The 25,247-nt window shown below is 45.9% G+C and overlaps 1 pseudogene across 1 annotated transcript in view; it reads right to left on the minus strand.

Moving 5' to 3' along the window:
* Nucleotides 1–25,247, minus strand: part of LOC309547997 (mediator of RNA polymerase II transcription subunit 31-like) — a 134,337-nt pseudogene that overhangs the window by 104,104 nt on the left and 4,986 nt on the right. The window contains exon 2 of the transcript in view: nt 3,947–4,021. The product of the transcript in view is annotated as a mediator of RNA polymerase II transcription subunit 31-like (transcript). The remainder of the gene's footprint in view (nt 1–3,946; nt 4,022–25,247) is intronic.

The following is a 25,247-nucleotide window of genomic DNA, read 5'->3' on the forward strand; positions in this document are numbered from 1 at the left end:
TGTCCCGGGGGTATTTTTATAAAAAAATGTATAACGAGGGTGGAACTCCGCTTTAAGTCAGGTTTAAATGTGCAAGGCAAATAAAGGCAGCCTTTTAAAACTGGTATTTAGGAACATTACTTAAACTTAAATAAAATAGTCAGTCAAAAAGCCTTTAAAAAAAACACTGACCTATCATTTAGCTTATGTTCACATTTTTCATCAGAAAAATCAAAATATCTACATTGCAAGAAAAAAAAAAAAACAGTAAAAAAAATCCTTAAACTCTGGTCTATATAGTCAACAATGATTTGTTCCGCAGGACTGTGTTTATTCCTCTTGCTTTTTGACGGACACCTGTCCTTTTAATATTGTAACCCAACCACGACGATATCGAGACGACCACGACGATACGATATTGCGATATCTTCGATATCGTTACATCCCTACAAGAGATGGTCAGAGACTGAGGACATGATACAGGAGATGGTCAGAGACTGCAGCCATGATACAGTAGATGGTCAGAGACTGAGGTTATGATACAGTAGATGGTCAGAGACTGCAGACGTGATACAAGAGATGGTCAAAGGGAGAACTTGGGGGGGGGGGGGGGTGGGCAGGGAAAAATCAGGGGGGTGGAGAGCACTGGGGGGGACAGGGAGCACTTGGGGGGTGGGCAGGGAAAACCAGGGGGGTGGAGAGCACTTGGGGGGCGGGAGAAAGCACTGTGGGGAGCTGAAGAGCATTGGGAGGGCTAAAGAACAGGGGGGGTCAGCAAAAGAAGTTGTATAGGAGGGGGATGGGGCAGCTGCATATAGATGAATTGATCTTTCCCTATTCTTCCTGCAGGAGGGAGAGGAGGAGAATCGGTTATTCAGCAGGCAGCTGCAGGAAGAATAGAGAAAGATGAATTCCTCTATATGCAGCAGCCCCATCCCCCTCCTATCCAGCACACACACTTGGGCAATGGGCACTCACCTTCTTCCCGCCGAGGCTCCGCCCCCCCACTAGCAGCACGGACTGAAGGAGCTGTCACTGCAGCTGCCTTCACACTGCGGGATCTGTCTGAACACACAGGCAGGACACCGGCTGAAACCCCCCAGAGCGTGGCAACCGGGGCGGGCCGCCCCCCATTGGTACACCACTGAGAGAGAGCACATCCCGCTCTCTCCTGTCAACTAATAATCAGTGTCACAGAAACAGTCCTAGCAGCGCCCCCTCCACCTCCCATGCTACAGACGCCCAGGGCAGCCGTCCCTCCCGCCTACCCCTTGTACCGGCCCTGCCAGTGAGGCTGCACTTGATGGGTTATTGATGAAAATCATGGATGGACTGAATCGAATAGTTGACAGGATATTCGGAATCGAATCATATCATGAAACCAGTAAAGGTGCACCAGCTCCCGTTCCCCTGTTCTCGCAGCTAGTGGGGGGGATCTTCTCCCTCCTCCCACCAGACTGTGTCATCCATTCACGGTGTTCTGTGAATGGGAAAAACTACAAAGTTGTGGCTTGGTTGCTGATTGTGGATGCAATGCTATACAGGTCCATTACAAAAAAATAAATAAAACAAAATAAATATTTTTTTACCTGCAAAAAAAATGTGCATTTAATATTTTTTTTTTTGGAAAGGTGAACTTATCATTTAACCACTTCCGGACCACCCAGGTTAGGGTTAGAGGGTTAGGGTTACGGTTGGGGTGAGGGTTAGGGTTGGGGTGTTAGGGTTAGACAGAGGAGAGAAAGGGGAGGGTGGGGGTTAAGGGTAATGGTCAGGGTTAGAGGGGTTAGGTTTAGGGGGTTGGGGTCAGAGGGTTAGACAGAGGAGAGAAAGGGGAGGGTTTTGATTAAGGAAATGGGTCATGGACCCACCAAAAAGGTCAGGGGGTGTGGCCTCAGGTCAAAGGTCACAGCTTCACTTACTGTTAAACACAGCTGGTGGCGCTGGCGGGCGTTTCGCGCCCGCGTGCGTCACCTAGTGTTGGACACAGGAGGTGGCGCTTGTATTTACGTCGCTACTTTGATGGGAAATACCAGAGTTATGGCAGCAGATAGCTGCCAAAACCCCGGTGTTTTCCTAGACGGCCGGCGGTTCTCTTTTATATAAAAGTGGTCCCAGGGGCAGATTCATCGCCCCCCTCCTGCCGCTTCCCGGTCATTTTCTCCGCTTATCAAAGCTGTCGGTAGTGGGGAAAAAATCCGGTCCTTTCAGGTCCTAGGCAGAAAGTCAAGTAAGGGCAACATGGCCCCCACTCGACTCTATGATCTTGGAGGACCGGAGTGACGTCAGACATCACTTCCGCCCAACGGCCTTAACCACTTGCCGACCGGTCACGTTGACCCTACTGCGGCAAAGTGGCTCGATATCGTCCAGTGACGAAGACCTACGTCGCTGGACTCCTCGCCTTGTGGGCGGCGCCAGATCACCGCCATTACTAGTTAAAAAAAAAAAACACAATAAAAATGACATAAATTTCCCATAGTTAGTAGCTGCGATAACTTTTGCGCAAACCAATCAAAACACGCTTATTGCGATTTTTTTTTTTTTTTTTTACCAAAAATATTTAGCAGAAAACAAATTGGCCTAAAATGTTAAAAAAATTAGATTTTTACATTTTTTTTGGGGGGAATTTCATATAAAAACGTGAAAAATAATATTTTTTTCAAAATTGTCGCTCTTTTTTTGTTTATAGCGCAAAAAGTAAAAATCGCACAGGGGATCAAATACCACCAAAAGAAAGCTCTATTTGTGGGGGAAAAAAAAAGAAAGATAAATTAAATTGCGTACAGCATCGCACGACCGCGCAATTGTCTGTTAAAGTAACGCAGTGCCGAATCGCAAAATATGGCCTGGTCAGGAATGGGGTAAAATCATCCGGTCTTAAAGCGGTTAAAAAATACGCTCATTGAGAATTTTCTTGTCAAAGATATGTAGCTAAATACATTTTGGCCTAAATATATGACAAAAATGGAATATATTGGATATTTTTTAACTGTCAAAGTAGAAAAATAGTTATTTTTTCAAAATTGTCGCTTTTTTTTATTAATATCGCAAAAAATGAAAATCGCACAGGTGATCAAATACCACCAAAAGAAAGCTCTGTTTGTGGGAAAAAAAGGACGGAAATTTTGTTTGGGTACGGCGTTGCATGACAGCGCAATTGTCAGTTAAAGTCGCACAGTGCCGAATTGTAAAAAGTGGCCTGGACATAGGACAGCAAAATCCTTCGGTCGTAAAGTGGTTAAAGGGCCTATTTTTTTTTTTCTTTCTTCTCGAAAAAAAAAAAAAATAATTTTTAAAGGGACAGTGTAAAAAAAAAAAAAAATGAAAGCGCCTCATCCCTCCAAGCTCACAGAAGTGCTGCAGAAGTGAACGCATACGCAAGTCGCGCCCATATGAGAACGGTGTTCAAATCACACATGTAAGGTATCACCACGATCGTTAGAATGAGAGCAATAATTCTAGCACTGAAACTCCTTTGTAACTCTAAACTGGTAATCTGGAGACATTTTTAAAGCGTCACCTATAGAGATTTTTAAGTAAGATTGTTTTGTCGCTATTCCACGAGCGTGTGCAATTTTGAAGCATGGCATGTTCGGTATCAATTTACTCAGCGTAACTTTATCTTTCACATATTAGAAAAAAACTGGGCTAACCTTACTGATTTCTTAATTCAAAAAATTATTTTATCCAAAAAGAATTGCGTTTTCTAAGACCGCTGTGACAAAGTATTGCAACGATCTCCATTTTATTCTATAGGGTCTCTGCTAAAAAAAAAAAAAAAAAAAACGTTTCGGGATTCTAAGTAATTTTCTAGCAAAAAATACTGAATTTAACTTTAATTTGAACAACAAGTGTCAGAAATAGGCTTGGTTCAGAAGTGGTTAAAAGAAAATCTCCACCGCTTTATGACTTGTAAATGAACAAAATAGACATGACTTGGAAACTATTTCCATAATATACTTACAGTTATGGTAAATAGGGTTTGCCAGGCACTGAACAAACTCCAATTCCAACTGGAACCGATATCGGGCTTGTTCATCTAAAAGAAGATATAAAGGAAATGTCAGCATTCCTTACATATGTGTCATACTAATTTAAAGCAGTATTAAACCCAAAACCAAAAATGTCATATATTGCAGCTGCATTATTTTATTTTTTTTCCTTTTATGCTTTTTTCCCCTCAGTTTTCACTTGATGATCTGGTCAGTAACACACCTCCTGTATTAAAGTGCCCCCACTCTGAATGAAGGAGCACAGAGGGCACCATTGGACAACATCATTGTTAGTCTGGAGAAAGTGTCAAGTTCGATGTACTAGCAGATTTAAATACACCAACAATTCAAAGCCAAACCACAGCTACTACATGATAATTAGTTACAGCAATTTTCTTTTCCCTTTTGGGATAAAGGTTTTACATAAATAAAATCTGATCATTGTAAGCATCCAATTGAAAGCCTAAAGCTGGCAATGGATGGCTTGAATCTTTTCCGGTTTAGCAGCTTTAGGCTTTCTTTCTTCTATTTTCACCTGGTGATCTCGTAAGTCTGTTGTTTTTTTTAACTATGTATGGGCAGGGCTGATCGATCAACTTGGGTACAACTAGCCTGTCAGATTTTACATGTGATAATCGCTGTTTTTATGGGAGGGATGGCTCGCCCCGCCCCACCACTGGGAGAACACCCTGTCGGGAAAAATCAAGCTATTTTTTTCTTTCCTGTAACCCGTGGTTGCAGGAAAGAAAATCGCTCCATTTATGACCAGCTTAAAAAAGAAAGCTAAAGCAATCATCACATCTAGGTTTGTCACAGACAGGTCCGCCATCAGGGGGGTACAGCCAGTACTCCTGTATGGGGCCCCGGCACATAGGGGGGCCCGGACGGCAGCAAGATCAGTAGGATGACAGCATACCTCCCAACCTGGGCAGGACTGTCCCGCTGTACAGAGGCTTTGTCCGGCATATTTCTGGTGATAAAATGTTACCTTGTAGCTCAGAAGGACCTGCAGCAGTGGGAACATTTAGAACAGCCAGGGACTGGCTAACAAACCAGCTGAGTGTGCACTATGCAGCCACAATGAGAGACTGCACCTGTCAAATTCATGCTGTGATGTCGGTAATGGGCAGGACTGCTACTCGGACCCATCCCCTGTGTCAAGCAACACGTTCAAAGGGAAGAAGGAGAAGGAAGATATGGCAGCCAGCAACAGAAAGGTATTTTAGAAAGGTAATCATGTGGAAGATGGGGGACCTTTGGGGAAGATAAGGGCAGAGGAGAGGTGTGTGTGTGTTCCAGAGGTTGTAGCAGCTGGGAAGAGGTGCAGTACAGAGGCATTTACATACATTCACTACTATGTACAGCTTGGTATGGCACTACTCCCGATTTTTAACACTGGCCTCAATGGAGAATCATGGTCAACTTGGTATGGCACTACTCCCTGTCTAACATTTGCATCTATGGGAAATCTTGGTCAGCTTAGTAAGGCACTACTCCCTATCTAGCACTCTCCTGAACCCTGTGCATAATGCACTCCTGAACCCTGCATTCTGTATCTAGCATTCTCCTGAACGTATTCCTGACCCCTGCACTCTGTACATAATGCATTCCTGATCTCTGTACGGGGATGGGGTTGTGAATTTGTGGAGGGATTTGGGGGGGTTGCGCTGTGAGGGGTGATTGGGGGGGATTTCTGCTAGGAAGAGGGATTGGGGAAGGGGGTGATAATATAATTTTGATATTTTCGGTGTAGGGGGGGGGGGGGGGCGTCAGGTAGGCTGTATGGGGCCCCAGGATTTCTAGCGGCAGCCCTGGTCACAGATACTTGCTATCTACCCCCTTTTGATATCTTTGCTCTTTGCTTCTCTGTTTGCTGGCTGTTTGATATCCATTAATTTCCTTTATAAAGTTATCTCTTTTCTATATATTTTAAATATATACCTTATGCCGTCCGCTCCATCTGCAGGTACCTTAGGTACTTGTATTTTGGTCTGCGGATTGATTTTGGAAATCATCCAGCCTGTGACTTCTCACCTCCCCAGCCAGCTGAGCCATACCATTGGCTCCCCCGCTATCCTTGTCTTTGATAGGCTCATCATCTTGATGGTATGATATACCTGCTTTTTGTCATTGATTTTAAAGCAATACTTGACTATTATCAACTTTGGACTCTATATTACTGATCCTGGTTATATTTTTTTCTTTATATTGGTTCTAGTGTCCTGGATACCATCATATAGACCTTAGCTTTATATTAAGGGTCATTGTCCCACTATTGGCTGCCTCCGTGCTCGCCTTGGGGAGATTCCATACCTTGCTGCCCCCGTGCTCTTTGGTTGGACGGCTGCTGACGGTTAAAGGGTGGGTTCTCTAAAGGGATTCGGCATATTGGGGAGTTGGACACAGTTGGATAATAATGTTGAAATCCTTGATATGTTTGATTATTTATTATGTTGTACTTACCATGTTTTTGTTTCATATTCAGTATATGTATATGATATCAATCTCGCACCATCTCTCACCCCTGAAGAAGCGGGTTTCCGTGAAACATGTCGGGCATCTTGGGCACCACAGCAGCTACACTTATCTGACTATGCCGCTTAGTCAGTGAGGGCATTACCTCCTGATATGTATCATGTTTGATGTAGTCTGTGTACTATATACAATGTAGCTGTCCTTAATTTACATTTTTATGCTTTATTGTCTATGCATACTTGGATATTATATTTAAAAAAATAACTTTGTTTTATGTAATAAAATTTTGATATTTTATTTTATTGGTTTGTTTTCTTATACTATTGGTCATTAGACGGTACCCTTTAAAATCCCCCCCAGCCCCTCCTTCCTTCCCTTACCATGTCTATTTACTCTGGGACGCAGGTACCTAGTATTGATTAGTCTATCTCATTCTGAGCTCACTCAACTAACATCTCTAAAGCTTTATATCCACACAGGATAATTAATTTAGCCCACATTTATCTAAAGTACAATCCCAGTCCAATGTAGCTTACATCTAAAAGCAAAAAGGATGGATACAATAAATAACAGGTTTGACAACATCCTTAAATTAAAGTGCAAATGTGTGACACTAATAGTCAAAATGTTATGACTCAATAGTGACAAGTGTGAATAAATCAAATGTGATATTATTAAAGTGCTAAAAGGTGCTCTCATGAACAAAAGTCCATATAGTGATTGTAGAGGTGGACAAAAATATCTTGTAGGTGAGCTATATTCATCCAGTGTACGCAATCAGTGATCAGGTGATGCAGTGATCCAGTGAGCAGATGGTGAATAATATATACGCGTTCACCGGAAAGAAGTGGGTCTCGCAGACCCTGCAGGCTTCCAATAGTAAATAAATCACTTTCAATCCTCCTCCATCAATCACTTTCCATAGATATTGGGTATGGCATTCATATGGCTCCAAGGGAAAACATACTCCACTTATCTCTCTGCAAATAATGTTCCAGAAACCGGTATATGATCCCTAAACAGCAGTCTCAATGGAGGGATATATGAGACAGGAAGCCCAGGATAGTGTAATAACGTTTAATACATGAAAAGCAAATAATAAAAAAGGGGGGTGCTTACATATTCAGGTGCTTTCCTAGCACCAAAAAGAAGGCTGTTGGATATTACGGACCGCCACTGATCCTGTCTTCCGGCAGGTATAACTTCAGGGATGTCCAGGCGTCAATGGAGGTGATAGCGTACGTTCCGCACTGCGCTCCACCGCCGGGAAGTGACGTTTACGGGTCAATAGTTCAGGCTTAGACCACAATGCATTTCACAGTATGTGCGTCCTCAGGAAGATATATATGAGATATACGAGATATTTATTTATCTGATTCATGTATATATGTATCACTGCTGAGCACATGCACTTTATTACCTTGAGTTTTATCTATAGTTATTGCAAGTGTTTTTTCAATTATCCACATATCAGCTATTTTAGTATTTATATCAGCGCCCTTACACCTGTCACTCTTACACCTATTTATCAGTTTTACACTGTTAAAACCCTAGGGCAGCAGATATAATATTTTCTATCTTTTTTGGACCAAGCGCCTTCATTTTGGTTTTATTTACAACATCCTTGCCTTGTAGAATGGCAATGAATCACATACTGAGCAGACCTAAGCCACAGAGCTTGCTCTCTGGTAGGCAGAAAGCAATATAGATTTGCCTGCTGCTCCTCTGATAGGCAGACAGAGCCAAAAACTATACTCTGTCACTAGCACCTACCTAGGTGGACAAAAAAACGAACGATCGGACCAAATGACAGATTTTTGAATGATCTTTCGGCTAGTGTATGGCCAGCATTACATCTAAAAGCAAAAAGGATGGATACAATAAATAACAGGTTTGACAACATCCTTGCCTTGTAGAAACAGTAATTGCTCCCATCCTCTGACTATCCTACACCGGGGTGGCCCCCCCTCAGGTCAGGCCCCTAGACATGATCCCCTGTACTGACTAGTTAGCTCTCCTGGACCTCTGAGTTCAGTTCCGTTCCTCTGGTCCCCAGGACGACCGCCTGCGACCACGTGCCATCACTACAGAGGAGGAGGCAGTCGCAACCCTCCCTCCGGGACTCTGCTCACCAGCCAAAAAGACCCCGCAGCACATGTGCTCCTGGCTTTTATACAGTATCCCAGAATGCACGAGACAGCCTGTCTCTACCACTCACCAGGGCTGTATCAAAGCCTATGTATCCATTGGTCAGGTTTCCTCCCACTGTCCAAAATGCCTCCCTATTGGACCAGTGCAAAACACTCTCTAGACCCAATGAATCCCATACTGAGCACACTGAGCAGACCTAAGTCACATATCCTGCTCTCTGGTAGGCAGAAAGCAATATAGATTTGCCTGCTGCTCCTCTGATAGGCAGACAAAGCCAAAAACTATACTCCCTCACTAGCACCTACCTAGGAAGGTGCTACAAGTGGATCGCCCATGCAATGCCAGGCTCTTGCAGGCTCCTCCAGCTCTATGTCCGTACTGATATACAGGCTTTAAATTGTAGAGCTGGGGGAATTGTCAATAAAGTACAGGTGCGGTAACCACCACACTTGTGCTTCATTGAGGCTGCATTCACATGTCAGCGTATGGATCGCGGGCAGAATCGCCGCGATTCCGCCCGCGATCCGGAGATCATTGCAAATCGCGGGACGCCTGTACGTTGCCCGTGATTTGCAATAGCACCCCAAACGCTGAGCGATGTTGCCGCGATTTCCGCCTGCGAATCGCGGTAACATCGCGCAAAAAGAATTGCGGGACGCAATACGCTCCATAGAAGCTCTTGTACTTTTTTGGGCGTAATGCGTCCTGCGATTTTTTTTTGCGCGATGTTACCACGATTCGGCAGGCGGAAATCGCGGCAACATCGCTCAGCGTTTGGGGTGCTATTGCAAATCACGGGCGTCCCGCGATTTGCAATGATCTCCGGACCGCAGGCGGAATCGTGGCGATTCTGCCCGCGATCCATACGCTGACATGTGAATGCAGCCTGAGAACTATGCCCTGGTTCAGACAGCACAAAATTTTATGCAACTTGACAGTTCAAAGTTGTATGACAACTTGCACCCTATTTGCAGAAGTACAAGCAGCCTGCCCATAGATCAGGGGTGGGGAACCTTTTTTCTACCAAGGGCCATTTGGATTTTTGTAACAACATTCGGGGGCCGTACAAAATGTATGCATAAATGTAATAGGCATTGCTTTGCGGCAAAAAACGCTGTAAAAAATTGCGTGACTTTGAGGTCACAAAAGTGTGAAAGGGGCCTTCAGTAATCAAGGTATAGTGTGCCCCATTTCAATGCAGACTGACCACAGCGTGCCCCTCTTTCAATGCAGAGTGACCACAGCATGCCCCCTTTCAATGCAGACTGACCACAGCGTGCCCCCTTTCAATGCAGACGTACCACAGCGTGCCCCCTTTCAATGCGGAGTGCCCAGAGCGTGCCCCCTTTCAATGCAGAGTGCCCAGAGCGTGCCCCCTTTCAATGCAGAGTGCCCAGAGCGTGTCCCCTTTCAATGTGGAGTGATTGCCCACAATGCAGAGTGAACAGCGTGCCAAGCCCCAGTGCACTTGACTAACCTGTTCTAGCGGCGGGCGGCTTCCCCTCTTCGTCTCTCTTCGACCTTTTTTCTACCAAGGGCCATTTGGATTTTTGTAACATCATTCGGGGGCCGTACAAAATGTATGCATAAATGTAATAGGCATTGCTTTGCGGCAAAAAACGCTTTAAAAAATTGCGTGACTTTGAGGTCACAAAAGTGTGAAAGGGGCCTTCAGTAATCAAGGTATAGTGTGCCCCATTTCAATGCAGACTGACCACAGCGTGCCCCTCTTTCAATGCAGAGTGACCACAGCATGCCCCCCTTCAATGCAGACTGACCACAGCGTGCCACCTTTCAATGCGGAGTGACCACAGCGTGCCCCCCTTTCAATGCAGACTGACCACAGCGTGCCCCCCTTTCAATGCAGAGTGACCACAGCGTGCCCCCTTTCAATGCGGAGTGACCACAGCATGCTCCCCTTTTAATGCAGACTGACCACAGCGTGCCCCCCTTTCAATGCGGAGTGACCACAGCGTGCCCCCTTTCAATGCGGAGTGACCACAGCGTGCCCCCTTTCAATGCGGAGTGACCACAGCGTGCCCCCTTTCAATGCGGAGTGACCACAGCGTGCCCCCTTTCAATGCGGAGTGCCCCCTTTCAATGCGGATTGCTCAGAGCATGCCCCCTTTCAATGCGGAGTGACCACAGCGTGCTCCCCTTTCAATGCAGACGTACCACAGCGTGCCCCCTTTCAATGCGGAGTGCCCAGAGCGTGCCCCCTTTCAATGCGGAGTGCCCAGAGCGTGCCCCCTTTCAATGCAGAGTGCCCAGAGCGTGCCCCCTTTCAATGCAGAGTGCCCAGAGCGTGCCCCCTTTCAATGCAGAGTGCCCAGAGCGTGTCCCCTTTCAATGTGGAGTGATTGCCCACAATGCAGAGTGAACAGCGTGCCAAGCCCCAGTGCACTTGACTAACCTGTTCTAGCGGCAGGCGGCTTCCTCTCTTCGGGTCCTACCGCGTCCCGCCTCCCCCTCGGCCAATGACATTGGCCGAGGAGGAGGCGGATCCGTGAGACAGTAGCGAATTTTCATTCGCTATTGTCACACAAATGGGCGGGCTCGAGGCGCTCTGCTCTGTGCCTCGGGTCCACCCTTTTCGGAGATTCACAGTGTCAGAACGGAGCCATCGGCTCCTTCTGACACAGCGGCACGGGGGGCCGGACAGAAGGATCGTGCGGGCCGCATGCGGCCCGCGGGCCGGAGGTTCCCCACCCCTGCCATAGATGAACCAGCTGAATTTCAATCGATCTATGGCCACCTTAGGGAAAGGAGAATTTAAATCTGATTTCTTTTTTACTGCTCACCAGTGTAAGGGGGAACTCCTCCACTGTACCTTTTCAAACATACTCACTGAATGTGAGAGAGCACTACAGTGTTTCTCCCTCAGTTGGGCTCTGAAAGACAGTGCAATGTTAAAAATTAGATTAAGGGCTCTTTCACACGGGCGTTCCTTTTTTTTTGCCCGATCAGGTCCTTTTTTTTTTTTGTAATGGACACGGATGACACTTGTGTCATCCGGTCCGTATGTCCGTTTTTCATCCCATCCGTTTGCGGATGAAAAACTGACATAATGCATGTCTATGTAAATACGGATGTCTGCGGATGACACCACTGACATCCGTTTTTGCTTCAGTTCCGTTTTTTGAAAGGAAGAAAAAATAGGGTTCTCCTCCATTCAAAAAAACTGAACTGAACTGACAAAAAACAGATGTCAGAGGATGATCATCCGATGACATCCGTATTTACATAGAGATACATTATGTCCGTTTTTCATCCGCAAACGGATGGGATGAAAAACGGACATACGGAACGCCCGTGTGAAAGAGACCTAAATCTTTACTGAAAATTAGAGATTATAAAAACGAGAGTGAAAAACTACAAAACATGAAAACACACCTATAACTGAGAAGGAGAAGAAGATCTGTTCTTCAAAATGACCAATACTAATAACATCATAAATGTATCCAATAACAATTTTTACCCAGTCAATAATTTAAAGCTTAAAGTAGAAGTATAGGCAAAACGTTTTTGTTTCATTTTGGATAGAGTATGGGAGGGTAAAAACCCCTGAACTTGTTTTTTTGCGGAGATTTCCCTTCAATTCCTGTTCCATAGCCAAATAGGAAGTGAGAGGAAATCCCTGCAAATGAAGGGAATACCTTGGGGACCTCCAGGTCACCAGAACTAGTGTTCCCATTGGAAGATTTCCCCTCTATTACTTTTCTGGGAACAACCCAAAATTTTGGTAATTTCTTTTACTTTCAATGATAATGGTAAACTGAACAAATAAAGAGGGTGAATCGCTTTAACAGGGACAGCAAATAAAAAATGTGATAGGTGTTCTAACCCCTCTCCACTCTACACAACTACAAAAAAGAATTTGCCTTTAGTTATACTTTGGGTTTATTCTGCTAATGATTTTCCTTTTTTGCATCCTTCTCTCTACTTTCAATTATATTTGCTTTTATTGCTTACTTTACATTCATTGACACCATTACTGGGTATCTATGTTTATATACGCAATGCAGGCAGATCACGGTCATGGGAGGGGCTTGCTGAGTGCTATACAAACATCACAGCACCCTGTCTCAGTACTTCTCTCAAGAGTCCTCAGCCCTGATGTGATCTGGGAGCTGACTCTTGGGAGGAGATATGTAAACATCAAAATGCCTTGATAAGTGGGTGTCAGTCTGCAGAAGTGGGTGTTCCTAGGCAGGCAGCATTTGCATTTATACATTCCTAGGTAACGCCCACACATGATCCAGATTCTCCATGATTGAAAGCACCGAAATTAAATGAATAAAAGGGTAAAGTGCAGTGGCAGTAAGAATGAGAATCAAAGAGCTGGATGATGCTGAATGTCCTCCGCCTCTTCTATCTGATTTGCTGCAGCTTCTAATGCACACTTTGAGAAGCTCACCATGTGCAGTGAAATCAGTAAGCATTTTCAGTACAGGAGAGGAACCTGTACAGCTGTGTAAGACTGATGACAATGCTGGAGTTCAGTTTTATGCATTTGTGAATGCTGCTAATTCATCATATGTCAAATTGTTCATAAAAAGGGGAAACTGACTACCGCCAAAAACTCCTATATGAGCCTAAACCTATGAAAACAGTATTGCTGATTTGGATAAAGGGTAACAGAGAATGTGCTAGGGTACAATTGTTGGAAAAAAATGCTGCTTACATTAGCCTAGGCATTTGGTGAGGCGATCCTTTCATCCCTCCCATTCAGCACGTGACAAAATACTTAGACTTTAACTGCTTGCCGACCGCCGCAAGTAGATTTACTGCGGCGGTCAGCCCCTGCCAGGCAGAGTGACGTTAATTAACGTCACTAGCCTGGGAGGGTCTGGGGAGCGAGCGCGCGCGCGCTCCCGCACCCCCCCCCCGCGCGTGTGACCAGCGGACCCGATGTCCGCCGGCCACTCGGCGATCGTCGGGGGAAGAGGGAGAATGTCAGGCAGCTTGTGTAAACAAGCTGCCTGTCATTCTCCTCGCTGTAAAGACACTGATTACACGGATCTAGTATGTAGATCCGTTGATCAGTGTCCTTACAGCTAGAGCCACAGCCAATCACAGTAAGAATCACGCCCCTAGGGACACACACAGCCCCTCCCTCCCAAATAAAGTTAACCCCTTCACTGCCAGTGTATTTTTACAGTAACAAAAATGTCAGTCAAGGGTCCGATCTGTCCGCCGCAATGTCGCAGTACCGTAAAAAAAATCGCAGATCGCCGCCATTACGCGTTAAAAAAAAAAACAACAAAAATGACAAAAATCTTTCCCTTTGTTAGTAAACGCGATAACTTTTGCGCAAACCAATCAAAATACGCTTTTTGCGATTTTTTTACCAAACATAGGTAGGATAAAACAAATTGGCCAAAAATGTTAAAAAATTTTGATTTTTACATTTTTTTTGGGGGAATTTCATATAAAAAAATGTGAAAAATATTGCTATTTTTGAAAAATTGTCGCTCTTTTTTTGTTTATAGCGCGTGATCAAAAAATCGCACAGGTGATCAAATACCACCAAAAGAAAGCTCTGTTTGTGGGAAAAAAAGGACGTCAAATTCATTTAGGTACAGCGTCGCACGACCGCGCAATTGTCCGTTAAAGTCACGCAGTGCCGAATCGCAAAATACCCCCTGGTCTTTTAGCAGGAAAATCCTCCGGGGCTTAAGTGGTTAAACACTTCTCTCCCGCTGCCCATAAAGGTGATCTCGCAGTGAATCCGCCATTAGGACCACCCTTATGTTAAAGCAGGCCGCCCGCCGTTTAAAAAAATAGCTGCCAGAAATACCACGGTATCTGCTGCCATAACCCTGGTATTTTTTCTTTTTGCTCTCATGAGACCGTGCTGACTAAAGCCCCGTACACACGATAAGAAATTTGGCCCGGGAAATTTCGTCCGACGACCGATCTGCCGATTTTCGGCTTGTTAGTATGGTGCTTTCGACAGCCGACTCCGACTTTTCGGCTGACAAAATCCTGGTGTGCAGGCGTTAAAATTTTTGTCCTCCGTCAAAACACGTCCGATTTTCGTCTCATTAGTACAGATTTCGATGGGGAAAAATCTTATGAGCAAGACTAGGCATGCTCAGAGAGAAAGAACACATAGAAAGCAATCCAACACATGACATCACTTCTGAAGTAAAATTCTGTCGTACGGGAAAATTCGTGTGCAGTCTAGAGCACATTCCAACCAACAGACACCACTCTGGACAAAAGATGGACGACCCGTCGGCGGAAATTCGTTGTATGTGTACAAGGCTTTAGTCCTGATACTGTAGAAGTTAGTATACCTCACATGTGTGTCACCTGAATAAGTTCCAATGCAGTAGAACTTAGTATATGTTCTTGCCTACAGCTACAGCAGAACCATAACCCTGGTATTTAACATCAAAGAACTGATGTAAATACACGGTGGGCGGTCCGTAGATGGATAAAGTAGAACTATAGGCAAAACTTTTTTTTTTTTAACTTGGATAGAGCAGGGTTATAGCCCCTGTCAATTTTTATTCGTCATTTGTGTCCCATTGCGGAGATTCCCCTTCTTTTCCTGTTCCATAGCCAAATAGGAAGTGAAAGGAAATCTCTGTAAATCAAGAGAATTCCTTGGGGACCCCCAGGTCACCAGAACTAGTGTCCCCATTGGAAGATTTCTTTTCTGGGGACAACCCAAAATTTGGGTAATTTCTTTTACGTTCAATGATAATGGTAAACAGAACAATTAAAGAGGGTGAATCTCCTTAACCGGTTGCCGACCGCCGCACGACAATATACTGCGGCGGTCAGCCCCGGCCAGGCAGAGTGACGTATCGGTACGTCACTCGCCTGTCACTGACTTGCGAGCCTATCGCGGGCGGGCGCGCGCCCGCCGAGGCGCGCGCCCGCCGCGGCTCGTTCACAGGCAAGTCAGTGCGTGTGACCGGCGGACTCGATGTCCGCCGGCCACACTACGATCGCTCCTGTGAAGGGAGAAAGACAGAGCAGCTTGTGTAAACAAGCTGCCTGTCAGTTCTCCCTGTGTAAAAGTGAAGATCTGACCGTTCTACTATGTAGAACGGTTGATCTTTGCTTTTACACCAATAGCCATGTCCCTACACAGTAGAAAGCACGCCCCTAGGACACACTTAACCCCTCCCTGTCCAATAAAGTTAACCCCTTCCCTGCCAGTGTCATTTTTGCAGTAACAGTGCATATGTATAGCACTGATTACTGCAGTAATGTCACTGGTAACCCCAAAAGTGTCAAAAATGTCAGTCAAGGGTCCGATCTGTCCGCCGCAATGTCGCAGTACCGAAAAAAAAATCGCAGATCGCCGCCATTATGCGTTAAAAAAAAAAACACCAAAAATGACAAAAATCTTTCTCTTTGTTAGTAAACGCGATAACTTTTGCGCAAACCAATCAAAATACGCTTTTTGCGATTTTTTTTACCAAACATAGGTAGCATAAAACAAATTGGCCGAAAAATGTTAAAAAATTTTGATTTTTACTTTTTTTTTTGGGGAATTTCATATAAAAAAATGTGAAAAATATTGTTATTTTTGCAAAATTTACGCTCTTTTTTTGTTTATAGCGTGTGATCAAAAAAATCGCACAGGTGATCAAATACCACCAAAAGAAAGCTCTGTTTGTGGGAAAAAAAGGACGTCAAATTCGTTTAGGTACAGCGTCGCACGACCGCGCAATTGTCCGTTAAAGTCACGCAGTAAAAAATCGCAAAAAAACCCCTGGTCCTTTAGCAGCCAAATCCTCCGGGGCTTAAGTGGTTAAGGCTCCGTTCACATGTCAGCGTATGATCGCGGGCAGAACCGCCGCGGTTCCGCCCGCGATCCGGAGATCATTGCAAATCGCGGGACGCCCGTGATTTGCAATAGCACCCCAAACGCTGAGCGATGTTGCCGCGATTTCCGCCTGCCGAATCGTGGTAACATCGCGCAAAAAAAAATCGCAGGACGCATTACGCCCAAAAAAGTACAAGAGCTTCTATGGAGCGTATTGCGTCCCGCAATTCTTTTTGCGCGATGTTACCGCGATTCGGCGGGCGTAAATCGCGGCAACATCGCTCGGCGTTTGGGGGGCTATTGCAAATCAACGGGCAACGCTAGGCGTCCCGCGATTTGCAAAAAATGTCCGGATCGCGGGCGGAACCGCGGCGGTTCTGCCCGCGATCATACGCTGACACGTGAACGGAGCCTAACAGGAATACAGACAGCAAATAAAAAACTGATAGGTGTTCGAATGCCTCTCCACTCTATCCAAAACGAATAAAAACCTTTTGCATTTAGTTATACTTTAAGTTGTGTGAACACTGGGGGAAACCTGAAGCAGCATTTTCCCCAGCAAAGGTGAAGCATTTCAGCCCTTCTATGCCTTGTAATTTATCGAACACAGCAATAATATTTTAGTAATGACCATTTATTCCGCTGTCTGGCAAGCTCACAATAAGGCTAGGTTTACATATGCGGCAGTGCTTGTCACCCCTCTGGTGTATTGCTTTTCAGGGGTATTTGACAGGCAGCGAGGTGGCAAATGTCTCCACCTCACCACCTGTTTTAAGCATGTAAGGCTTAGTTCACATGGGGTGTACTACAGCGTACACCTCTGGAGGGCCATGTTTTCCGTGCATTCCTGTGCAGGCAGTCCCAGTGATGTAACTGGGATACAGTGGCTCCACGGACACAGCTGCTGCTCCCAATCTAACATTGGTGTGGGCACACAGATGTCAGATTGGGAGAAGCATCTGTGTCTGTGCAGCCGCTGCGTTCCAGTTGACATCAATAGAATTTCCTGCACGGGGATGCAAGGAACATCTGTGTATCCCTGCATGGGTAATCACGGTCTTCCACGGGTCTATGCTTTGTAGTATGCCCTGTGCAAACTAGGCCTAAATGCCACACGACAAGGTGCATTACACTGGAATGGGTCACACTCGGGGACAGTCCTACCAGAGGAATATTTTTTCCCATGCAATGCGTACACACCCCCCCCCCCCCCCCTTTGCAGCTTAAGGGGTAGGGGACAGTAAAATGGAGCTCAACCCCCTGTTTTTACTCCCCCTGACCAAAAGTGTAAACAAAACACAAGAATTTACAGCACCCCCCCCCCCCCCCCCCCCCACCCAACGGCTTCACGCCTATTTCCAGTAAAGCTTAGACGTAAACCCTATGGGAGATTTTACCTGCTTCAGAAAAATTGATCCAGTTTTTTCCAACTATCTTATTTCCATCACATAATTTCAATATTCTACAGATGAGGTGAATATCAGCAAGGACCTGAAAAGAACAGTCATGATTGGGTTTATGAAAGAATTTGAACATGAAGTCTTAGGGCCTATAAGCACTGCAACACACGTTTTTATGGGGTAAAGTGCAGGCCTGCATGTGCATTAGGGAGTCATTCATAATTGAAGGGCATTGCAGTACACCAACAAGCACTGAGTTAACACGTACATTTACCACACATTACTGCTACAAAACTGGTGTGAATGGGTCCTTCCATTAGTATAACCATGCAGTCTTCATTTCTAAATACATATATTGGCCATTCATCATTTTGACAAACTTTTAATGACAACTCTCAGAGATGTAATATTTACCTAGATTGTCATGCCAAGCTGGCCAGTGATGACCTGGGAGAGTGTGGCAAATTCTCGCGTTTAGGAAATCGCCTTGGCATTTGGAGAAATCCTGGGAATTTGATATGTCCCAATATTTCCGTGCCAAGCTGACCAGTGATGACCTGGGAGAGTGTGTCAAATTCTTGCGTTTAGGAAATCGCCTTGGCATTTGGAGAAATCCTGGGAATTTGATATGTCCCAATATTTCCGTGCCAAGCTGGCCAGTGATGACCTGGGAGAGTGTGGCAAATTCTCGCATTTAGGAAATCGCCTTGGCATTTGGAGAAATCCTGGGAATTTGATATGTCCCAATATTTCCGTGCCAAGCTGGCCAGTGATGACCTGGGAGAGTGTGGCAAATTCTCGCGTTTAGGAAATCGCCTTGGCATTTGGAGAAATCATGGGAATTTGATATGTCCCAATATTTCCGTGCCAAGCTGACCAGTGATGACCTGGGAGAGTGTGTCAAATTCTTGCGTTTAGGAAATCGCCTTGGCATTTGGAGAAATCCTGGGAATTTGATATGTCCCAATATTTCCGTGCCAAGCTGGCCAGTGATGACCTGGGAGAGTGTGGCAAATTCTCGCGTTTAGGAAATCGCCTTGGCATTTGGAGAAATCCTGGGAATTTGATATGTCCCAATATTTCCGTGCCAAGCTGGCCAGTGATGACCTGGGAGAGTGTGGCAAATTCTCGCGTTTAGGAAATCGCCTTGGCATTTGGAGAAATACTGGGAATTTGATATGTCCCAATATTTCCGTGCCAAGCTGGCCAGTGATGACCTGGGAGAGTGTGGCAAATTCTCGCGCTTAGGAAATCGCCTTGGCATTTGGAGAAATCCTGGGAATTTGATATGTCCCAATATTTCCGTGCCAAGCTGGCCAGTGATGACCTGGGAGAGTGTGGCAAATTCTCGCGTTTAGGAAATCGCCTTGGCATTTGGAGAAATCCTGGGAATTTGATATGTCCCAATATTTCCGTGCCAAGCTGGCCAGTGATGACCTGGGAGAGTGTGGCAAATTCTCGCGTTTAGGAAATCGCCTTGGCATTTGGAGAAATCCTGGGAATTTGATATGTCCCAATATTTCCGTGCCAAGCTGGCCAGTGATGACCTGGGAGAGTGTGGCAAATTCTCGCGTTTAGGAAATCGCCTTGGCATTTGGAGAAATCCTGGGAATTTGATATGTCCCAATATTTCCGTGCCAAGCAGGCCAGTGATGACCTGGGAGAGTGTGGCAAATTCTCGCGTTTAGGAAATCGCCTTGGCATTTGGAGAAATCCTGGGAATTTGATATGTCCCAATATTTCCGTGCCAAGCTGGCCAGTGATGACCTGGGAGAGTGTGGCAAATTCTCGCGTTTAGGAAATCGCCTCGGCATTTGGAGAAATCCTGGGAATTTGATATGTCCCAATATTTCCGTGCCAAGCTGGCCAGTGATGACCTGGGAGAGTGTGGCAAATTCTCGCGTTTAGGAAATCGCCTTGGCATTTGGAGAAATCCTGGGAATTTGATATGTCCCAATATTTCCGTGCCAAGCTGGCCAGTGATGACCTGGGAGAGTGTGGCAAATTCTCGCGTTTAGGAAATCGCCTTGGCATTTGGAGAAATCCTGGGAATTTGATATGTCCCAATATTTCCGTGCCAAGCTGGCCAGTGATGACCTGGGAGAGTGTGGCAAATTCTCGCGTTTAGGAAATCGCCTTGGCATTTGGAGAAATCCTGGGAATTTGATATGTCCCAATATTTCCGTGCCAAAGCTGGCCAGTGATGACCTGGGAGAGTGTGGCAAATTCTCGCGTTTAGGAAATCGCCTTGGCATTTGGAGAAATCCTGGGAATTTGATATGTCCCAATATTTCCGTGCCAAGCTGGCCAGTGATGACCTGGGAGAGTGTGGCAAATTCTCACGTTTAGGAAATCGCCTTGGCATTTGGAGAAATCCTGGGAATTTGATATGTCCCAATATTTCCGTGCCAAGCTGGCCAGTGATGACCTGGGAGAGTGTGGCAAATTCTCGCGTTAGGAAATCGCCTTGGCATTTGGAGAAATCCTGGGAATTTGATATGTCCCAATATTTCTGTGCCAAGCTGGCCAGTGATGACCTGGGAGAGTGTGGCAAATTCTCGCGTTTAGGAAATCGCCTTGGCATTTGGAGAAATCCTGGGAATTTGATATGTCCCAATATTTCCGTGCCAAGCTGGCCAGTGATGACCTGGGAGAGTGTGGCAAATTCTCGCGTTTAGGAAATCGCCTTGGCATTTGGAGAAATCCTGGGAATTTGATATGTCCCAATATTTCCGTGCCAAGCTGGCCAGTGATGACCTGGGAGAGTGTGGCAAATTCTCGCGTTTAGGAAATCGCCTTGGCATTTGGAGAAATCCTGGGAATTTGATATGTCCCAATATTTCCGTGCCAAGCTGGCCAGTGATGACCTGGGAGAGTGTGGCAAATTCTCGCGTTTAGGAAATCGCCTTGGCATTTGGAGAAATCCTGGGAATTTGATATGTCCCAATATTTCCGTGCTAAGCTGGCCAGTGATGACCTGGGAGAGTGTGGCAAATTTCTCGCGTTTAGGAAATCGCCTTGGCATTTGGAGAAATCCTGGGAATTTGATATGTCCCAATATTTCCGTGCCAAGCTGGCCAGTGATGACCTGGGAGAGTGTGGCAAATTCTCGCGTTTAGGAAATCGCCTTGGCATTTGGAGAAATCCTGGGAATTTGATATGTCCCCAATATTTCCGTGCCAAGCTGGCCAGTGATGACCTGGGAGAGTGTGGCAAATTCTCGCGTTTAGGAAATCGCCTTGGCATTTGGAGAAATCCTGGGAATTTGATATGTCCCAATATTTCCGTGCCAAGCTGGCCAGTAATGACCTGGGAGAGTGTGGCAAATTCTCGCGTTTAGGAAATCGCCTTGGCATTTGGAGAAATCATGGGAATTTGATATGTCCCAATATTTCCGTGCCAAGCTGGCAAGTGATGACCTGGGAGAGTGTGGCAAATTCTCACGTTTAGGAAATCGCCTTGGCATTTGGAGAAATCCTGGGAATTTGATATGTCCCAATATTTCCGTGCCAAGCTGGCCAGTGATGACCTGGGAGAGTGTGGCAAATTCTCGCGTTTAGGAAATCGCCTTGGCATTTGGAGAAATCCTGGGAATTTGATATGTCCCAATATTTCCGTGCCAAGCTGACCAGTGATGACCTGGGAGAGTGTGTCAAATTCTTGCGTTTAGGAAATCGCCTTGGCATTTGGAGAAATCCTGGGAATTTGATATGTCCCAATATTTCCGTGCCAAGCTGGCCAGTGATGACCTGGGAGAGTGTGGCAAATTCTCGAGTTTAGGAAATCGCCTTGGCATTTGGAGAAATCCTGGGAATTTGATATGTCCCAATATTTCCGTGCCAAGCTGGCCAGTGATGACCTGGGAGAGTGTGGCAAATTCTCACGTTTAGGAAATCACCTTGGCATTTGGAGAAATCCTGGGAATTTGATATGTCCCAATATTTCCGTGCCAAGCTGGCCAGTGATGACCTGGGAGAGTGTGGCAAATTCTCACGTTTAGGAAATCGCCTTGGCATTTGGAGAAATCCTGGGAATTTGATATGTCCCAATATTTCCGTGCCAAGCTGGCCAGTGATGACCTGGGAGAGTGTGGCAAATTCTCGCGTTTAGGAAATCGCCTTGGCATTTGGAGAAATCCTGGGAATTTGATATGTCCCAATATTTCCGTGCCAAGCTGACCAGTGATGACCTGGGAGAGTGTGGCAAATTCTGCGTTTAGGAAATCGCCTTGGCATTTGGAGAAATCCTGGGAATTTGATATGTCCCAATATTTCCGTGCCAAGCTGACCAGTGATGACCTGGGAGAGTGTGGCAAATTCTCGCGTTTAGGAAATCGCCTTGGCATTTGGAGAAATCCTGGGAATTTGATATGTCCCAATATTTCCGTGCCAAGCTGACCAGTGATGACCTGGGAGAGTGTGTCAAATTCTTGCGTTTAGGAAATCGCCTTGGCATTTGGAGAAATCCTGGGAATTTGATATGTCCCAATATTTCCGTGCCAAGCTGGCCAGTGATGACCTGGGAGAGTGTGGCAAATTCTCGAGTTTAGGAAATCGCCTTGGCATTTGGAGAAATCCTGGGAATTTGATATGTCCCAATATTTCCGTGCCAAGCTGGCCAGTGATGACCTGGGAGAGTGTGGCAAATTCTCACGTTTAGGAAATCTCCTTGGCATTTGGAGAAATCCTGGGAATTTGGATATGTCCCAATATTTCCGTGCCAAGCTGGCCAGTGATGACCTGGGAGAGTGTGGCAAATTCTCGCGTTTAGGAAATCGCCTTGGCATTTGGAGAAATCCTGGGAATTTGATATGTCCCAATATTTCCGTGCCAAGCTGGCCAGTGATGACCTGGGAGAGTGTGGCAAATTCTCGCGTTTAGGAAATCGCCTTGGCATTTGGAGAAATCCTGGGAATTTGATATGTCCCAATATTTCCGTGCCAAGCTGGCCAGTGATGACCTGGGAGAGTGTGGCAAATTCTCGCGTTAGGAAATCGCCTTGGCATTTGGAGAAATCCTGGGAATTTGATATGTCCCAATATTTCCGTGCCAAGCTGGCCAGTGATGACCTGGGAGAGTGTGGCAAATTCTCGCGTTTAGGAAATCGCCTTGGCATTTGGAGAAATCCTGGGAATTTGATATGTCCCAATATTTCCGTGCCAAGCTGGCCAGTGATGACCTGGGAGAGTGTGGCAAATTCTCGCGTTTAGGAAATCGCCTTGGCATTTGGAGAAATCCTGGGAATTTGATATGTCCCAATATTTCCGTGCCAAGCTGGCCAGTGATGACCTGGGAGAGTGTGGCAAATTCTCGCGTTTAGGAAATCGCCTTGGCATTTGGAGAAATCCTGGAATTTGATATGTCCCAATATTTCCGTGCCAAGCTGGCCAGTGATGACCTGGGAGAGTGTGGCAAATTCTCGCGTTTAGGAAATCGCCTTGGCATTTGGAGAAATCCTGGGAATTTGATATGTCCCAATATTTCCGTGCCAAGCTGGCCAGTGATGACCTGGGAGAGTGTGGCAAATTCTCGCGTTTAGGAAATCGCCTTGGCATTTGGAGAAATCCTGGGAATTTGATATGTCCCAATATTTCCGTGCCAAGCTGGCCAGTGATGACCTGGGAGAGTGTGGCAAATTCTCGCGTTTAGGAAATCGCCTTGGCATTTGGAGAAATCCTGGGAATTTGATATGTCCCAATATTTCCGTGCCAAGCTGGCCAGTGATGACCTGGGAGAGTGTGGCAAATTCTCGCGTTTAGGAAATCGCCTTGGCATTTGGAGAAATCCTGGGAATTTGATATGTCCCAATATTTCCGTGCCAAGCTGGCCAGTGATGACCTGGGAGAGTGTGGCAAATTCTCGCGTTTAGGAAATCGCCTTGGCATTTGGAGAAATCCTGGGAATTTGATATGTCCCAATATTTCCGTGCCAAGCTGGCCAGTGATGACCTGGGAGAGTGTGGCAAATTTCTCGCGTTTAGGAAATCGCCTTGGCATTTGGAGAAATCCTGGGAATTTGATATGTCCCAATATTTCCGTGCCAAGCTGGCCAGTGATGACCTGGGAGAGTGTGGCAAATTCTCGCGTTTAGGAAATCGCCTTGGCATTTGGAGAAATCCTGGGAATTTGATATGTCCCAATATTTCCGTGCCAAGCTGGCCAGTGATGACCTGGGAGAGTGTGGCAAATTCTCGCGTTTAGGAAATCGCCTTGGCATTTGGAGAAATCCTGGGAATTTGATATGTCCCAATATTTCCGTGCCAAGCTGGCCAGTGATGACCTGGGAGAGTGTGGCAAATTCTCGCATTTAGGAAATCGCCTTGGCATTTGGAGAAATCCTGGGAATTTGATATGTCCCAATATTTCCTGTGCCAAGCTGGCCAGTGATGACCTGGGAGAGTGTGGCAAATTCTCGCGTTTAGGAAATCGCCTTGGCATTTGGAGAAATCCTGGGAATTTGATATGTCCCAATATTTCCGTGCCAAGCTGGCCAGTGATGACCTGGGAGAGTGTGGCAAATTCTCGCGTTTAGGAAATCGCCTTGGCATTTGGAGAAATCCTGGGAATTTGATATGTCCCAATATTTCCGTGCCAAGCTGGCCAGTGATGACCTGGGAGAGTGTGGCAAATTCTCGCGTTTAGGAAATCGCCTTGGCATTTGGAGAAATCCTGGGAATTTGATATGTCCCAATATTTCCGTGCCAAGCTGGCCAGTGATGACCTGGGAGAGTGTGGCAAATTCTCGCGTTTAGGAAATCGCCTTGGCATTTGGAGAAATCCTGGGAATTTGATATGTCCCAATATTTCCGTGCTAAGCTGGCCAGTGATGACCTGGGAGAGTGTGGCAAATTCTCGCGTTTAGGAAATCGCCTTGGCATTTGGAGAAATCCTGGGAATTTGATATGTCCCAATATTTCCGTGCCAAGCTGGCCAGTGATGACCTGGGAGAGTGTGGCAAATTCTCGCGTTTAGGAAATCGCCTTGGCATTTGGAGAAATCCTGGGAATTTGATATGTCCCAATATTTCCGTGCCAAGCTGGCCAGTGATGACCTGGGAGAGTGTGGCAAATTCTCGCGTTTAGGAAATCGCCTTGGCATTTGGAGAAATCCTGGGAATTTGATATGTCCCAATATTTCGGTGCCAAGCTGGCCAGTAAAGACCTGGGAGAGTGTGGCAAATTCTCGCGTTTAGGAAATCGCCTTGGCATTTGGAGAAATCATGGGAATTTGATATGTCCCAATATTTCCGTGCCAAGCTGGCCAGTGATGACCTGGGAGAGTGTGGCAAATTCTCACGTTTAGGAAATCGCCTTGGCATTTGGAGAAATCCTGGGAATTTGATATGTCCCAATATTTCCGTGCCAAGCTGGCCAGTGATGACCTGGGAGAGTGTGGCAAATTCTCGCGTTTAGGAAATCGCCTTGGCATTTGGAGAAATCCTGGGAATTTGATATGTCCCA

This window comes from Pelophylax lessonae (genome assembly GCF_965119305.1).
Source record: "Pelophylax lessonae genome assembly, chromosome: 2".
Classification (NCBI taxonomy): domain Eukaryota; kingdom Metazoa; phylum Chordata; class Amphibia; order Anura; family Ranidae; genus Pelophylax; species Pelophylax lessonae.